This window comes from Pyrus communis, chromosome 3, assembly GCF_041283825.1.
Source record: "Pyrus communis isolate YQ-2024b chromosome 3, ASM4128382v1, whole genome shotgun sequence".
NCBI lineage: Eukaryota > Viridiplantae > Streptophyta > Magnoliopsida > Rosales > Rosaceae > Pyrus > Pyrus communis.
This window is the reverse complement of record NC_142567.1, coordinates 11,147,704-11,161,614: the sequence shown is the minus strand read 5'-3', so window position 1 is coordinate 11,161,614 and position 13,911 is coordinate 11,147,704.

Here is a 13,911-nt window from a genome sequence, read left to right as displayed (position 1 = left end):
CAGAGTTAGTCGAGTTTTTATGTGTATAACCTGACAAGCCACCACCAGATGTGCAAGACCCCTTGGAGACTATTGATTTAAGGATTAAGGAAGATCCAAGGCCTATACAGGTTAGTGGCCTATTAGAAGTGGAGGATCGAGCAAAGATAGTCAACCTATTGCACGAGTTCAAAAACTATTTTGCTTGGCATTATACTGAGATGCTAGGTTTAGATGCAACCTTAGTAGAACACATGATGCCTATTAAGGAGGAATATAAACCTGTAAAGCAAGCACCACAGAGGATGTCAAAGGAGACCGAGGAGAAAATCAAAGGAGAAATTGAAAGGCTAGTAAATATTAGATTTATTAGGCCTGCCTAATATGTCAAGTGGTTGGCCAACATTGTACCTGTATTGAAAGTTATAATGAAAGCAGTTCAATGTTACGTTGACTATAGAAACATAAATGGAGCTACGCCTAAAGATGAATATCCCATGCCCATGGCTGACTCATCCATAAATGCAGTTGCCAAACATAAAGTCCTATCTTTCATGGATGGGAATGCCCGTTATAATCAGATAAAAATGCTAAAGAAAATATACACAAAACAGCCTTTAGGTGCCTAAGTCATGTGGGAGCATATGAATACTTAGTCGCCATTCGGGCTAAAAAATGCTGGTACAACCTATCAAAGAGCGATGAATGCCATTTTTCATGACTTAATTGGTCATATCATGGAGGTATACATTGATGACATCGTGATGAAGTCTAAAACTGAAGAACAATACTTGATAGACCTCAGACAAGCTTTAACAAGAATAAGGATCCATAATCTAAAAATGAATCCAAAGAAATGTGATTTCGGGGTCAGGTCGGGCAACTTTTTGGGATTCCTTGTTCATCAAAGAGGTGTAGAGATTGACAAGAACAAAGCTCGGGCAATAACGGAATCACCTCCTCCCACCAATAAAATACAACTGCAAAGGCTGCTGGGTTGATGACATCGTGATGAAGTCTAAAACTGAAGAACAATACTTGATAGACCTCAGACAAGCTTTAGCAAGAATAAGGATCCATAATTTAAAAATGAATCCAAAGAAATGTGCTTTTGGGGTTAGGTCGGGCAACTTTTTGGGATTCCTTGTTCATCAAAGAGGTGTAGAGATTGACAAGAACAAAGCTCGGGCAATAACAGAATCACCTCCTTCCACCAATAAAGTACAACTGCAAAGGCTGCTGGGAAAGATCAACTTCTTAAAGAGATTCATTGCTAACTTGGCGGGCAAGATTCAACCACTAACTCCTTTGCTAAGATTGAAAGACAAAGAAGAGCTTGAGTGGGGTCCACCATACCAAGAGGTTTTTGACAGAATAAAGGCTTACTTGACCTCTCCACCAGTGCTCATGCCACCTCAAAGGAGGAAGCCTTTAAAGTGGGAAGGAACAATCAATATACTACCTCAGTATAATCCTTACTGAGGTAGAGACAAGATATACAGTAGTTGAGAGGTTGTGCTTGGCTCTATACTTCACTGCCTGCAAACTAAGGCATTATATGTTGCTTTGCCACATCCACATTATTGCCAAGACAGATGTGATCAAGCATATGCTGTAAAAAACAATGCTAATTGGGAGAATTGTAAAGTGCATTCTAGCACTATCAGAGTTCAGCTTTCAATATGTGCCTCAAAGAGCGATTAAGGGATAAGCAATTGCAGACTTCTTGGCTGAGCACCAAGAGTCTCAAGAAGAGATTATCAACATCCCAGGAACTCTGGAGGTAGCCAATGTGTGGATCCCACCAAGCAGAGCCTTCTCGGGCAGAGAAGAATGGATCCAGCAAAAGATAAAAAGAATAAATAACCTCTGGATCACTCATTAGAGACCATATTTTGATGGTTTTTGTTCTAAAAATGCTATTGGAGCCGAGATTGTCATCCTTGATCCTAGAGGAATGCACTATTGTTATTCATTATTCCTGGATTATCAAGAGACTACCACCAATCGGGCAAAGTATGAAGCATTGATAATTGGCCTGGAAATATTAATAGAGTTAGGAGCAATTGAAGTTGAGGTGTTTGGTGATTCAAAATTAGTGATCAATCAGTTAAATGGAGAATACAAATGTAGACACATCACCATGGTAGGTTACTATTTGGCATCTACACAACTATTGAGCTCTTGGGGCAATGAAATATCAGTCAGCAATATCCCTAAAGAGTCAAACGTAATTGCCAATGAGATGGCACAATTGGCTTCTGGAGCATAGATCCAAGAAAGAAAGTTTGAAGGGGATATAGAAATGCAGAAAAGACATATCCCTTCTATCTTTGAATGGGGATTTAACTTAGATGTGATGACTAAAGAAATAAAGTTAGAGGATTGGAGGACACCTATTGATCAGTATTTGGAAGATCCATCATTCCCCACAAGTAAGAAAAATAGACGACAACCAGCTAAGTATGTTTTGTGGGGGTAAAGCTATGTTAAGAAAGATTCCAGATGGACTTTTGCTAAAGTGCTTAGGCTAGGAAGAATCAATGAGGGTAATGGCTGAAGTACATGAAGGAATCTGTGGGGTATATCAGGCTGGAACTAAGATGAGATGGTTGCTTAGAAGATATGGCTATTTTTGGCCCGAGATGGAGAAAGACTGCAAAGCTTATGCCTGAGGGTGTGAAGAATGCCAAAGACATGGACCTCTCCAACATGTGCCCTCAGTACCCTTGAACCCCGTGGTCAAGCCTTGGCCCTTTAGAGGATGGGCAATGGACTTTATTGGGCAGATTCGCCCAACCTCTAGCAAATGACACACGTTCATAATTGTGGCAACGAATAACTTCACCAAGTGCGTAGAAGCTTCAACTGTGAAGACTATCACTTCAACTGCAGTCAACAAGTTCATTGAAACCAAAATCTTACATATATTTGGGGTGCCCGAGACAATTGTTATAGACCGCATGCTATCTTTTATTTTAAGGGAAGTATAGGAGTTTGCAAGTAAGTTCAAGATAAAAGCGATCTAATCTAGTCCTTATTACCCCAAGTTAAATGGTCAAGCATAAGCTCGCAACAAGGTCTTGGTGAACATTATCAAAATAATGGTGGCAGATAGTCCAGAGAAGTGGCATGAGAAGTTGGGAGACACTTTGTGAGCTCACAGAACTTCCAAGAGGGTAGGAACTGGAACTACTCCTTATGCCTTGACTTTCAGGCAATATGCTATACTCCCCATGAAGATTAATGTGAGTTCTATTAAGATTCAAAATTAGTTCGGGCTACACAGTGAAGAATATATTCAGGCTATATGTGAAGGAGTTGAAGATCTAGATATAGCCCAAATTGAAGCCCTAGATAAAATTCAAGAGGGGAAGAGAGTTGTTGCCTGAGCATACAACAAGAAGGTAAAATTAAAGACCTTCAAGGAAGGAGAGTTAGTATGGAAAGAAATTCTACCTTTGGGAGCTCAAATAAGAGGCTTTGGGAAGTGGAGCCTGACTTGGAAGGGTCCTTTCATTATTAATCAAGTGCTAGACAAAGGAGGATATTACTTCACAAATTTGGAAGGAAGCTTGCAGAGGCATCCAATCAATGCTAAGTTTTTAAAGAAATACCACACAACCTTGTGGGATGTTAGGGATTGCTACATTGAAGAAGTGTAAATATTGTGAGAGATCTAAAGTTAGCGTATATATTCATCACAATTGATTTTCAAGGAGGAAATGCAAGCTAAATAAGATTAAAGAAGTCTTTTGCATTTCATTAAATGTTGAATTACATAAGAACCAGCTCAATAGTTTTACATCTTTGGCTAAGGTAGCTATCCTAGATTGGCTAACTGTGCTTCAGCATCTTCAACTTCAACATTTATTTTCTTCACCTATTTAATCTTCTGGTAAATACTGGTTGGTTTACTCCTCTAACCTCTCAATGTCAAAAGACACCTCTGTAATCCTTGCCTCCATAGTAGCGCCTTTCTCCACAAGTCCTACCAAAGTCCGTGACGTTGGTCCTAAAACCAGCAAGGTCATGGTAGTTGATCCTGAAGCATACACATAGGATGATGAAGTGATCAAGAAGGCAGAAGCTATGGAGAAGTCTGGGCTTGTGGATATCAGTGCAAGGAAGGACAGCTTTATGTGAACAAGTGGGATTTACCAGTGCGATTAAAGCTACTCGGCTACTTCTCAATGTCATAAAAGTCCATGCAGGTCCCAATGAGTGTACTTCTCCCTCCTCGAAGAAAAGATAAGTCTGCAGGCCTACCTGAAGGCGATGAAGGTCGTTGAGCAAGTGGGGCATGGTGGAAATCCCCTCACTAGTCTCACAGGAAATTGAATTCGAGCAACTTTGGGTGCCATTGGATGATTTTCAGGAGAAGATGGGAAGAAAATCGGAATTAGAGGGTAGGAACTGAAGAGCAAGAAGAAATTTCTAGAAATTATGATAGAGTTGAGGATTCTGGGAAGTTCTAGAAATTTGAAGGCTTGAAATGGCTAAGACACTTTGCCGAGGAGTTTAAGTTAGAATTATATAGTGAGCGGTTACTTAACGATGGAGTTTGTGGGTTAGTGCAAGGGTTTTAGTTAACCAACGGTCGCTTTAAATGGTGCAAGTCTCGAGTGAAAGCATGTGACGACTGTTTAATCATTATTAGCATCTTGGGTTGTAGACTCAACAATGATTAAAGGGGGTACTGTTTGGGTTAATATTTGAACATTGGGCTGCAAGAATAAAGAAGCCCGGAGATGCCAATTAAAAGAAGACTTGCCCGAAGCCCAGCACCAGGCCCAGAGACAAATTGGCATCTCCTTATTAATGCATAGACCATGTGTTTATGATTTAAATGTCAAGTGATGGAGACTAACTTACAATCAGCCAAAAAACAGTTTTTAGTGGTAATACAAGTAAAAAAATGATGAGTCACTACCCTCCGAATGCTTTCGGGCAAAAGCAAAGTCACAACAGTTGGGCTAATTCGCTTATAAAAGGAAGAAGAGGCCTCAGAGATAAGGATCCTCAACTAATCAAACAAACAAACATACAAACTCCACTCTCAAGCTAGATTTGCATCCAAAAACTGTAATCAGCCCAGATCCCAATTCTTTTAAGCAATAGATTCCTTAGAAAAGCTATCTTTTGTCTAGTTTTATAGCTCTGCTACTCACCTGGTAGTATCAATCTCCTTTATATTTTATGTACAACTCATTTCTAGTCATTTAGTTCACAAGCAATCTATAATACCAGTCATTTACTTTCCTCCGTCAGTTGCACTTCCAGCAACCCTGCCATTTACATGTTGTTACATTTCTCTATAAAAGTAAAATCCTTATCTTTAAGGCAAAGAAAGAACCTTGATTTGAGCCATTCCCACTCAATGGCACAATCTCTTGGTTAGAAGTCGAACTCAAGTGCAATCTCAATCATTCAAATCTTGTCTACTAGCGGCATCTAGTAGTGGCACACTCGCAACCCGCCAGTTCCCTATTCGAGTAAATTCCGGGCATGTCTGCGATGCCCATGGCTAATATAGGGGGCGAACAATAGAAGATCTAAACAGTTGTGGAAATCAATTCTAAAGGCTAAAATACCCTTTGCATTACGTAGCATTGAAACCATACCTGTATTTTTTGTGTGTAAATGTTTAGATAGAAGCATTCTGACTTGGACTTAATGACTAAACTCTTTAGATTTCCATCTCTTACTATTTTCTTGTCTTGGCATTTTTAAGTTGTTCCATCATGTATACTGTGTCTAGCCATATGCTATATGCAATGACATCCTCCAGGAAAAGTCTTCAATTTCAAAGAGTCGTGAAATTCTGTCATGACTCTGATTGTCAACTTTGTGTACTTTTTGAGAGGATAATCGGTTGTTGGTGTTTCCTGATTATATAAGCAAACCCAGAACAAGCACAAGAATGTGTACCAACTACCAAGTTATCGGTATTCCACTTGTTGTTTTGTTTAAAAGTAGTCTGGCTTGAATTATATGTAAAATTGCACTGAACATTCAAGTTATACATGATTTTAATTATACAACTATGATGTCTTGTGCTTTCACTTATAAAAGACGGATATATTTTTTACAGGTGGTGTAGAATCAGCGTTCTAAGGCTCGTAATGTTTTCACACTACTAGCAATTTGGCTAAAAGCCACCTTTTTCATTGGTGTCTATTGTCAAGTGTGGACACTCTCATTGGTGGCAAACCTCAATGGCCACCAAGCAGCCACTAAACTAGAGAACATGGCCTATGTAGAGGATTCTATTGTAACAATGGCTACCAATATTGCATTGGTGTGTACGTGAGTAGTACAACTTTTTTATATTTTATAATTATTTCTAAAATTCAAAATATCTCATTGTCCCTCTTATTAGTGGCTAGATTTGAGACTAACATTGGTACCTTTCATACTCATACACACACCAATCCTATGTGTCTGTATTAGGATAATTGGCTTTTAAAGTATAGACACGAAAGTTGGTGTGAATCTATAGCATCCCAAATGGCTAGTAGGTTCAAATTGGAGAATCATGCATTTTAGTAATAGGGCCATTGTACTATATTAAAACTCAGCTTCAACATATAAAATTCACATGAAATTTAAATTTGCAAAAGGATTTACATTTCCAACCAACCAAACTTTGTATCCAATAGAGAGTCTCAATAACAACGTTTGTGCTACATAAGAAAGCATATTACATTCAACGATGTTGTCCAACACAACCAAGTATCCAAGGGTGATGACGTTACATTTTATAACACCTATGCACTTATGCAAATCCACCAACATCAAATTGATAACTAACAAAACCTGCCCAATTGGTTCTATGCCTTCCTTATGGCATTTGTACTATATACATCAAGTAAAATTCACAAAAAGGATCACAGTTAACTTTTCACTTACTAATGCCAGTGACATTCACTATGCATGGACAATACCTGATCTCATCATCTGCCAATGTTCTGCAGCACAACAAAACCTTCATCTTCAACTTCTCCACTTGCTTGGATCTCCAAACTAGTCATTTGTTCAATTCTATTGACACAAACTTGAGTCAGATTAACTTCATTTGGTTCCACCATGCCTCCATTAGCAGTCATCGTCAACGCAGACATAATTCCAGCCCTCATTTCACGCTTCATGTTCTTCACTTCCAATTCCACTCGTCTGTTGTGTGCCATCATTGAATCAGTATGCTCTTTCCTCAATTATGCCAGCCCATTTTCTAACTCAATCCTTTGCCTTTCTTCTCTCTTTCACTTGCCTCCATCCTAAGTCTCTCAATTTCAATATTAGTAGCTTTTCTTTGCTCTTCATATGATGCTCTAATTGCTTCAACCTCTCTACAAATTCCCTTTTTTCTCAATTATAATACTTGGCACGTTAGACCTCATAACCCCTGTCCCAAACCCTCTTACATGGTTGTTTCTCTCAAGCCCCAATACATCAGCGTACACAATATGGTGAACCTCATCAATTATGATCTCATTCCTATCCTCGTACTGTTTCAGCTTTGTATTGAAATCATCTTGCAAGTACTTGCCAAGATTGATTGTTAATGTATAAGCACTCTATATACATTTGAAAGCCTTCTAAATCAAAGATATTCCAACCATGTTTCTCAATAATACGTGTGCTATGAGTGATTGTTTTGTTCTTCAGGCGATAGTGCATACCAATAAACTCATATGCATGGGAATCTCTTTCATTACTTCACTGTGTTCACTAATGCAAGCTGTCGTTGGCTTATACTCTTTGTTTCACTGACACTAAATAACAATTAATCTAAAACACCTGATAGTTTAAAATCGACAAACCTTTTATATATCTCGCCTACATATAAATAGTAGCAGCTGGTAATTGATGGCATACTTACAATTATTGCAGCTGGCCGAGTATCCACTGGTTCCCCATTCTTTCGAGTATGTGTCAGCGTAAAGAATGTAATGCAGTCCGGTTTGCTTCCATTTACTTGTTCCTATTAACATAAAATGTCAAACAACTAATTTCCACATTATTTCATATCTTGACATCAACCTGCATCTTGATTCCATTTGCACTAACATGTACTTAAGTTACCATAACACATAACACTTGGAAGAGCCTTACATGTTTTTGTCTGATTTGCACAAAAGTCTTGGTTGCAGCCGTGTGATTTATTTGTAGGATCTTCCTGTTCTTTCTACATAATGTAGCACACTTCTGCATATGTCAAGTTTAGCATGCATTAGTAGGGCTATGTGAAAGGAAATTCATCCTAATTTCCAATGCATACAATCCATACATTTATCATCCATAATATGTCATAACTAAATGAAGCATATATGGTGTATAAAAAGGGAAGAACATTTGTTGCTTGTGTGTGGTACCTGAGCATCTACGGTATCCCATAGCTGCACTAACAATTTCTATTGGCCTTGGTTGACACGGCCATCATGACAATGGAACCTTTCCACTAATGGTGAGTGCAGACATGGAGTATAGTATGCCTTCTTGAGGTTTGCCTTGTAATTCTTCCATCTATCATTCAACTTCTTCTCACAAACCCACTGAATTTTTGGCTCCAATTCTAGTGTTATAGCATCTGGCCAATAAAGAGTCCCCTGCCCATGTACATATATATGCTATTGTTAATTATGCACCATCATTTAATATATGAAATATGAATCTGTACAATTACTTTGTAATACCCCTTCAGTAGGTTTCAAATATTTTTCTACTAAAACAAATTACAATTAAAGGAGACAAAGTTAAAAGAAGCCATCTTGCACATCACCAATCTGCATGGATGCTGCCTTTTAGTGATGCATAATGTGTTGTGGACCCTATTCTAATTGTATATGGAGCCTCTTACTAAGTAATTGGGGCATCTTATTTCAAATATATCACAATTAACCGTAATATGTTCTAGTGCTCCTTTATGAGTGACCAACTGCAAAATAATTGACATAACTAATGAAGAGTTAAACTTGTGTATGGATAATAGCAGTTGAGGTCAAAGTAAGTTTGGAATGAATTAATCATAATTAAAAACTTATGGTTTCAACTTGCTTGTTGACAAAGTAAATAAAAGCCCATGTGATGGCATTTTGTGGGGGGTTTTTTTTTATTCGAGGGTTAAAACTAAAAGACAATGAAATAACTAGCTATATATATAAGAAAGCCAACCAACCATTAATGCCTCTTCTGTTGATTTACCTTAATCCTCTGCCAAGCACGATCCATGTTTGAAGCCCTATAGAAATGCCTTTAATCAACTATGTTAATTGGAAAATATGATGCTTTTTGAGAAAGCATTCCTAAGAACCTAGAAAATCTAGCAACAGTATGAGGAGGCTCTACCGGCTACCCTTTCTCATTAAATTTCATCATCTCCTTTGTACCATTTGGTGCCTATCGTGGCCTATTTATTCCCCTAGGAGCCTATGCTCTATGGTTCATACGTTGATGTTCATCCACGACGCCTTCGACATTATTTGCAACAATGAAATGATCTATGTGGTCATGTTCCATCAAGTTGAATGCCGGTGGTTGAGTTTCGAAGCCATCGTCAATTGACATTGATGCAAGTAAGTTATTGTTGTTGACCCACAGTACCTTCGTAATTACCTATCATGTAAACACAAGACAAGTGTGTTAAATTAACAATTGTAAACAAAAGTATTTCTATTTAATACCTCCGTTAATTTTCTGGTAAGAAGAGAAGAGTAGTAGATACCTTCTAAAATGGCTTCAATAAAATCTCCGTGCCCTTAAGATATTTTCTTGTTTGAGTTGATAGCTTGATGCAATTAAACAAGTAAAGTGAATAAAGTGATATCTATTAAGCCATACATGTTTCCTTTTTGAAATCCAATCTTCAAATTTTTGCAGATAGTTAAGGCGAGCAGGAAGTCTTCCCGCTTAGTAATCCCTAGTAAAACCATTAAATAATTGATATACTCTTATGGAGGTAAGCCCCTAGCCACACAAACTTGCCAGGTGTTGCTATTACCAAATAAAAAAATTGGCAACCCATTAAATAATTTGGCAGTCGGTGAGTTAGCAGATTTTGAATTCATGGTTGATGAGATTGACATATGCATTGTGTGGTCAAAGTTCGGTGTTTTTGTAAGGAGCATCCCAGACTATTAATTGTTGACACCATAATTAATTTTTTTTTACACTAAGTGGGTGTGAACTTACAAGTGCCTTGCCCTCCATTCTAATGTCAATTATAAATATCAACCATGAAGAGTTTTTTGGACTTACAGCAGTTTCAAAAACTCTCAAAATCACAACTAATCACCAATGGCCCTTTTATTCCCAAACGCTCACAAGTGAACCCTTTGTTCCTACGGTTGATCATGAAGTAATTGGTCCCATGATGCTTGCCTCAACCAATATCACTGCAACCAAGGTTCCCACCCAGGAAAACCTTGTACCTGTACTCACTGCCAATCATGAAGATCCTGATTTTTGGTGTTACCTAGAGGCTAACTTTCATGTCGAAGTCAAGTACGAGCAAAACCCTACACTGCAGTTAGGTGCCAATCAGCAGTTTGAATCCCCTGTAAAGACAATTATTGCTTGGGGTGAATGGAACGACTTTTCGCATGGCTCTAACATGCTCGTTTACCCTCCTCAATCACCCAATCCCTTGATCAATATTTACTATCTCGTTGTGATAAGGCATCGAAAAATGTGATCTTGAAAGATGAGAACTTTCCATCTGATCTTCCAGGTTTCGGTGTGAATGTGCTTCCGCCCTAGTCCAACGAAATCAGCTACATGAAGCATGGTAGTAGTGGAAAGCAACCTTGCATCAGTGGTGATACTGAGAAATTAATGACCAGTGGAAAATAACCTTCCATTAGTGGTGACACAGTGAAAATAATATCATCTTTTTTCCTGGGTGATTCATATCACTTTGATCCTATTGAGATTTGCAATGTTGTACACTTCAATTTTGATTCTGATTGTACTAGTACAACGAAGACTCATCATTCTCAAAAAACTTACAAGGTTGTTAAGGAGTGTGCTGCATGTGAATATGTGGGTGGTCAAGAACACTGTGATTGGATGAATCGTGCTACAGGTAAAGCAAAACAGAAAGCCATCCATATTCAAATTCAGAATGCAAAATCACCATCCGATGACGCTTATGGTAAGAATAGTTGAACCTAGGTGGGAATGGATGTTACAATGTGGTATTAGTATTCATGTATGTCCAGTGCACGCATGATATCAACCTTAATCTCTTGTCTTTTGCTTTTTGTAAACATTCCTTCTCAGTTTGTACCACCGCAGAAGATATGGATGTTTATATTTTGAACCTAGGCAGTTGGTAACTATATAGATTGCTCTGTTATTTTTGTTTATGTATGGATGGTTTATGGAATCAAAATTTTGTAAGACTACTCTGTGTATTTTGCAATTATAAAAATGTGTACTAGTTTAATTTATATGTATTCAGCTACAGTTACGCTAATTAAATATCATGACAATATAACTGGTTAATTCACAATTCATTTCATACCTCGATTATATTCTTACTACTCAATTATCGAGTGCGAGATAAAAAAGAACAAGCAGCAGTGCTATGTCTAGAAGGCTTCAATATACTGTAGTGATCTAAATTAGGAAAAAACCAATCCTCCATTGCACCTTTAGTCATCCTTCCTACCTGAAGCTGCCACATAAAGACACCAGTTTAATATATTGCATATAATACCGAATAAAAAAACTATTAGTCAGAGCAATGCTTGGTTCAAGATTAAATGCCAAAATGTACAAATATTTCCATATCCTACAACACTTTCATCGAATCAATACTTCCTATAACTATTACCTTCATCAAAAGTGAGATTCTTTTACAGGCATTCTTTGAAGTCTTAGGCGTTTACATCGCTTCTAACTTGAACCTCATCATTATCACTAGTTGCATGTTCCACATCCTGTCTATCGCACAGATCATGATCATGTGTTGATGACATATCAAAGAAATCACGTGGTCTTGTTTTGATTGGAACGTGCCATTCAATATCAGTTGGGTCTTGTACATAGAACACTTGTAGTGCTTGTGATGCGAGAATGAAGTGGTCACTCGCATACGAAATCTTATTGAAGTTAACCAATGTAAAGCCATATCTATCTATTTTTACTCCCTGACCAGTATTTCTAGAAGTGCCATTAAACCAGTTGCACTTGAATAATACCACTGTGCGTTTCATATGGTACTTGATTTTAAATACATCAATCAGAACTCCATAGTAGTCTACTAAACCAGTAATAGGGTTCCGGTCACATGGGCTAGCATAACTTGGAACATCAGACAATAGGAAAACACCATAGTTTTGGCATTTCCCATTGGATTGTGCGCCTCTTACTTTGAACCTGAACCCATTACATACAAAAATCTTATATCTCTGACACCACTTACTAGGTCTATTAGCAAGCGCCACCAAGTCTTTAATTGCCCTTAGATCACTTGATTGTTGCAATTCATTAACCTACACAATTTACACACAGGTTCATATGCATAGTTCAGAATAGGAAAATAAATAGGAAACCATTATATGTAGAATCAACTTATTCCGTACTAACATGTTTTTCAAACCAATCTGGGAAGGATTTAATAGCTTATTTCTCTTCTTGTAGCATGGTTACACGTCTCCCTCGAGTTCTTTGAGCATTCTCCATGTAATTTTTGTCTGTGAAAATAATGTCAATGTCACTCTATATACCCACAAGTCAAGTTTCAGAATTTAGGGCCATTCAACTGCAGTCTATAACATTTAAGTTTAATTACCTCCTATATTCCATTGACTTATCACAATTGGCTACAACATACAATCGTGCAATTTCCCAATCGTGGTTGTCAAGATGATAATCTTCCCGCATACCAAGTGAATGCCCGATGGCACAAAATATGTCAATGTCACCATCATGGTCAGGACATATTCTATCTGTATTTCGGCTTGGACGGTTCAAACATGTCTCCACACCTTCCAAGTACATCGCACAAAAACACAAGCACTCCTCAGCCAGATATCCTTGGGGCATGCTTCCCTCGGGTCGATTTTTATTTCGAACATACTTCTTCAAGGTCAGCAGGTACCTAATTTAAATACTACAAAATCAGTTTTACTATTATAAATTGTATGATGCACAAATGTAATACCCATGGAAACATATTAAGGTTAAGGAATACCTCTCAATTGGGTACATCCATCTGTAGTGTATTAGACCTGCAAGTGCAGCTTCCTTGGCAAGATGTATTGTGAGGTGAAGATTGACGACAAAGAATGCATGAGGTAATATCCTTTCCAATTAGCATAGGATCATAACTATTTTTGGTGTAAGTTTCTGAAAGTCATCCACTGACCCTTTTTTAGTACACAAATGTTTGAAGAATACACTTAGTTCTAATAATATCTATGCAGTCCCAGCTGGGAGGCTTTTGCGTATAGCAATTCGAAAGAACTGTTGCATCAAAACATGACAATCATGACTTTTAAGTCCCCTTACAATCTTTTCCTTTACATGCACAAGCCGTGAAATATTTGACGAGTAATTGTCAGGCACTTTTATTGAGGCTAAAACCTTGCAAAACAATTCCTTCTCTAATGGTTTCATAGTATATGAGCCGGGAGGCATCTTTGACTTTCCATTGACAAATTTTCTCTGCAACCCCGGTTTCATGCCCATCAATTCTAGGTCCAACCTTGCATTCAGGTTATCCTTGCTTTTCCCAACAATACCCAGAAGAGTTGCAACCAAACTTTTAGTGACATTTTTTTCAATATGCATGACATAAAGGCAGTGTCGAAGGACAAGATTTTCCCAATACGGCAATTTAAAGAAAATACTATGTTTCTTTCATGGCCCAACTGTTGGTCTAGGTGGTGGTCTTTTTTCTCCAACCTTTTTCCGTGAGGTCTT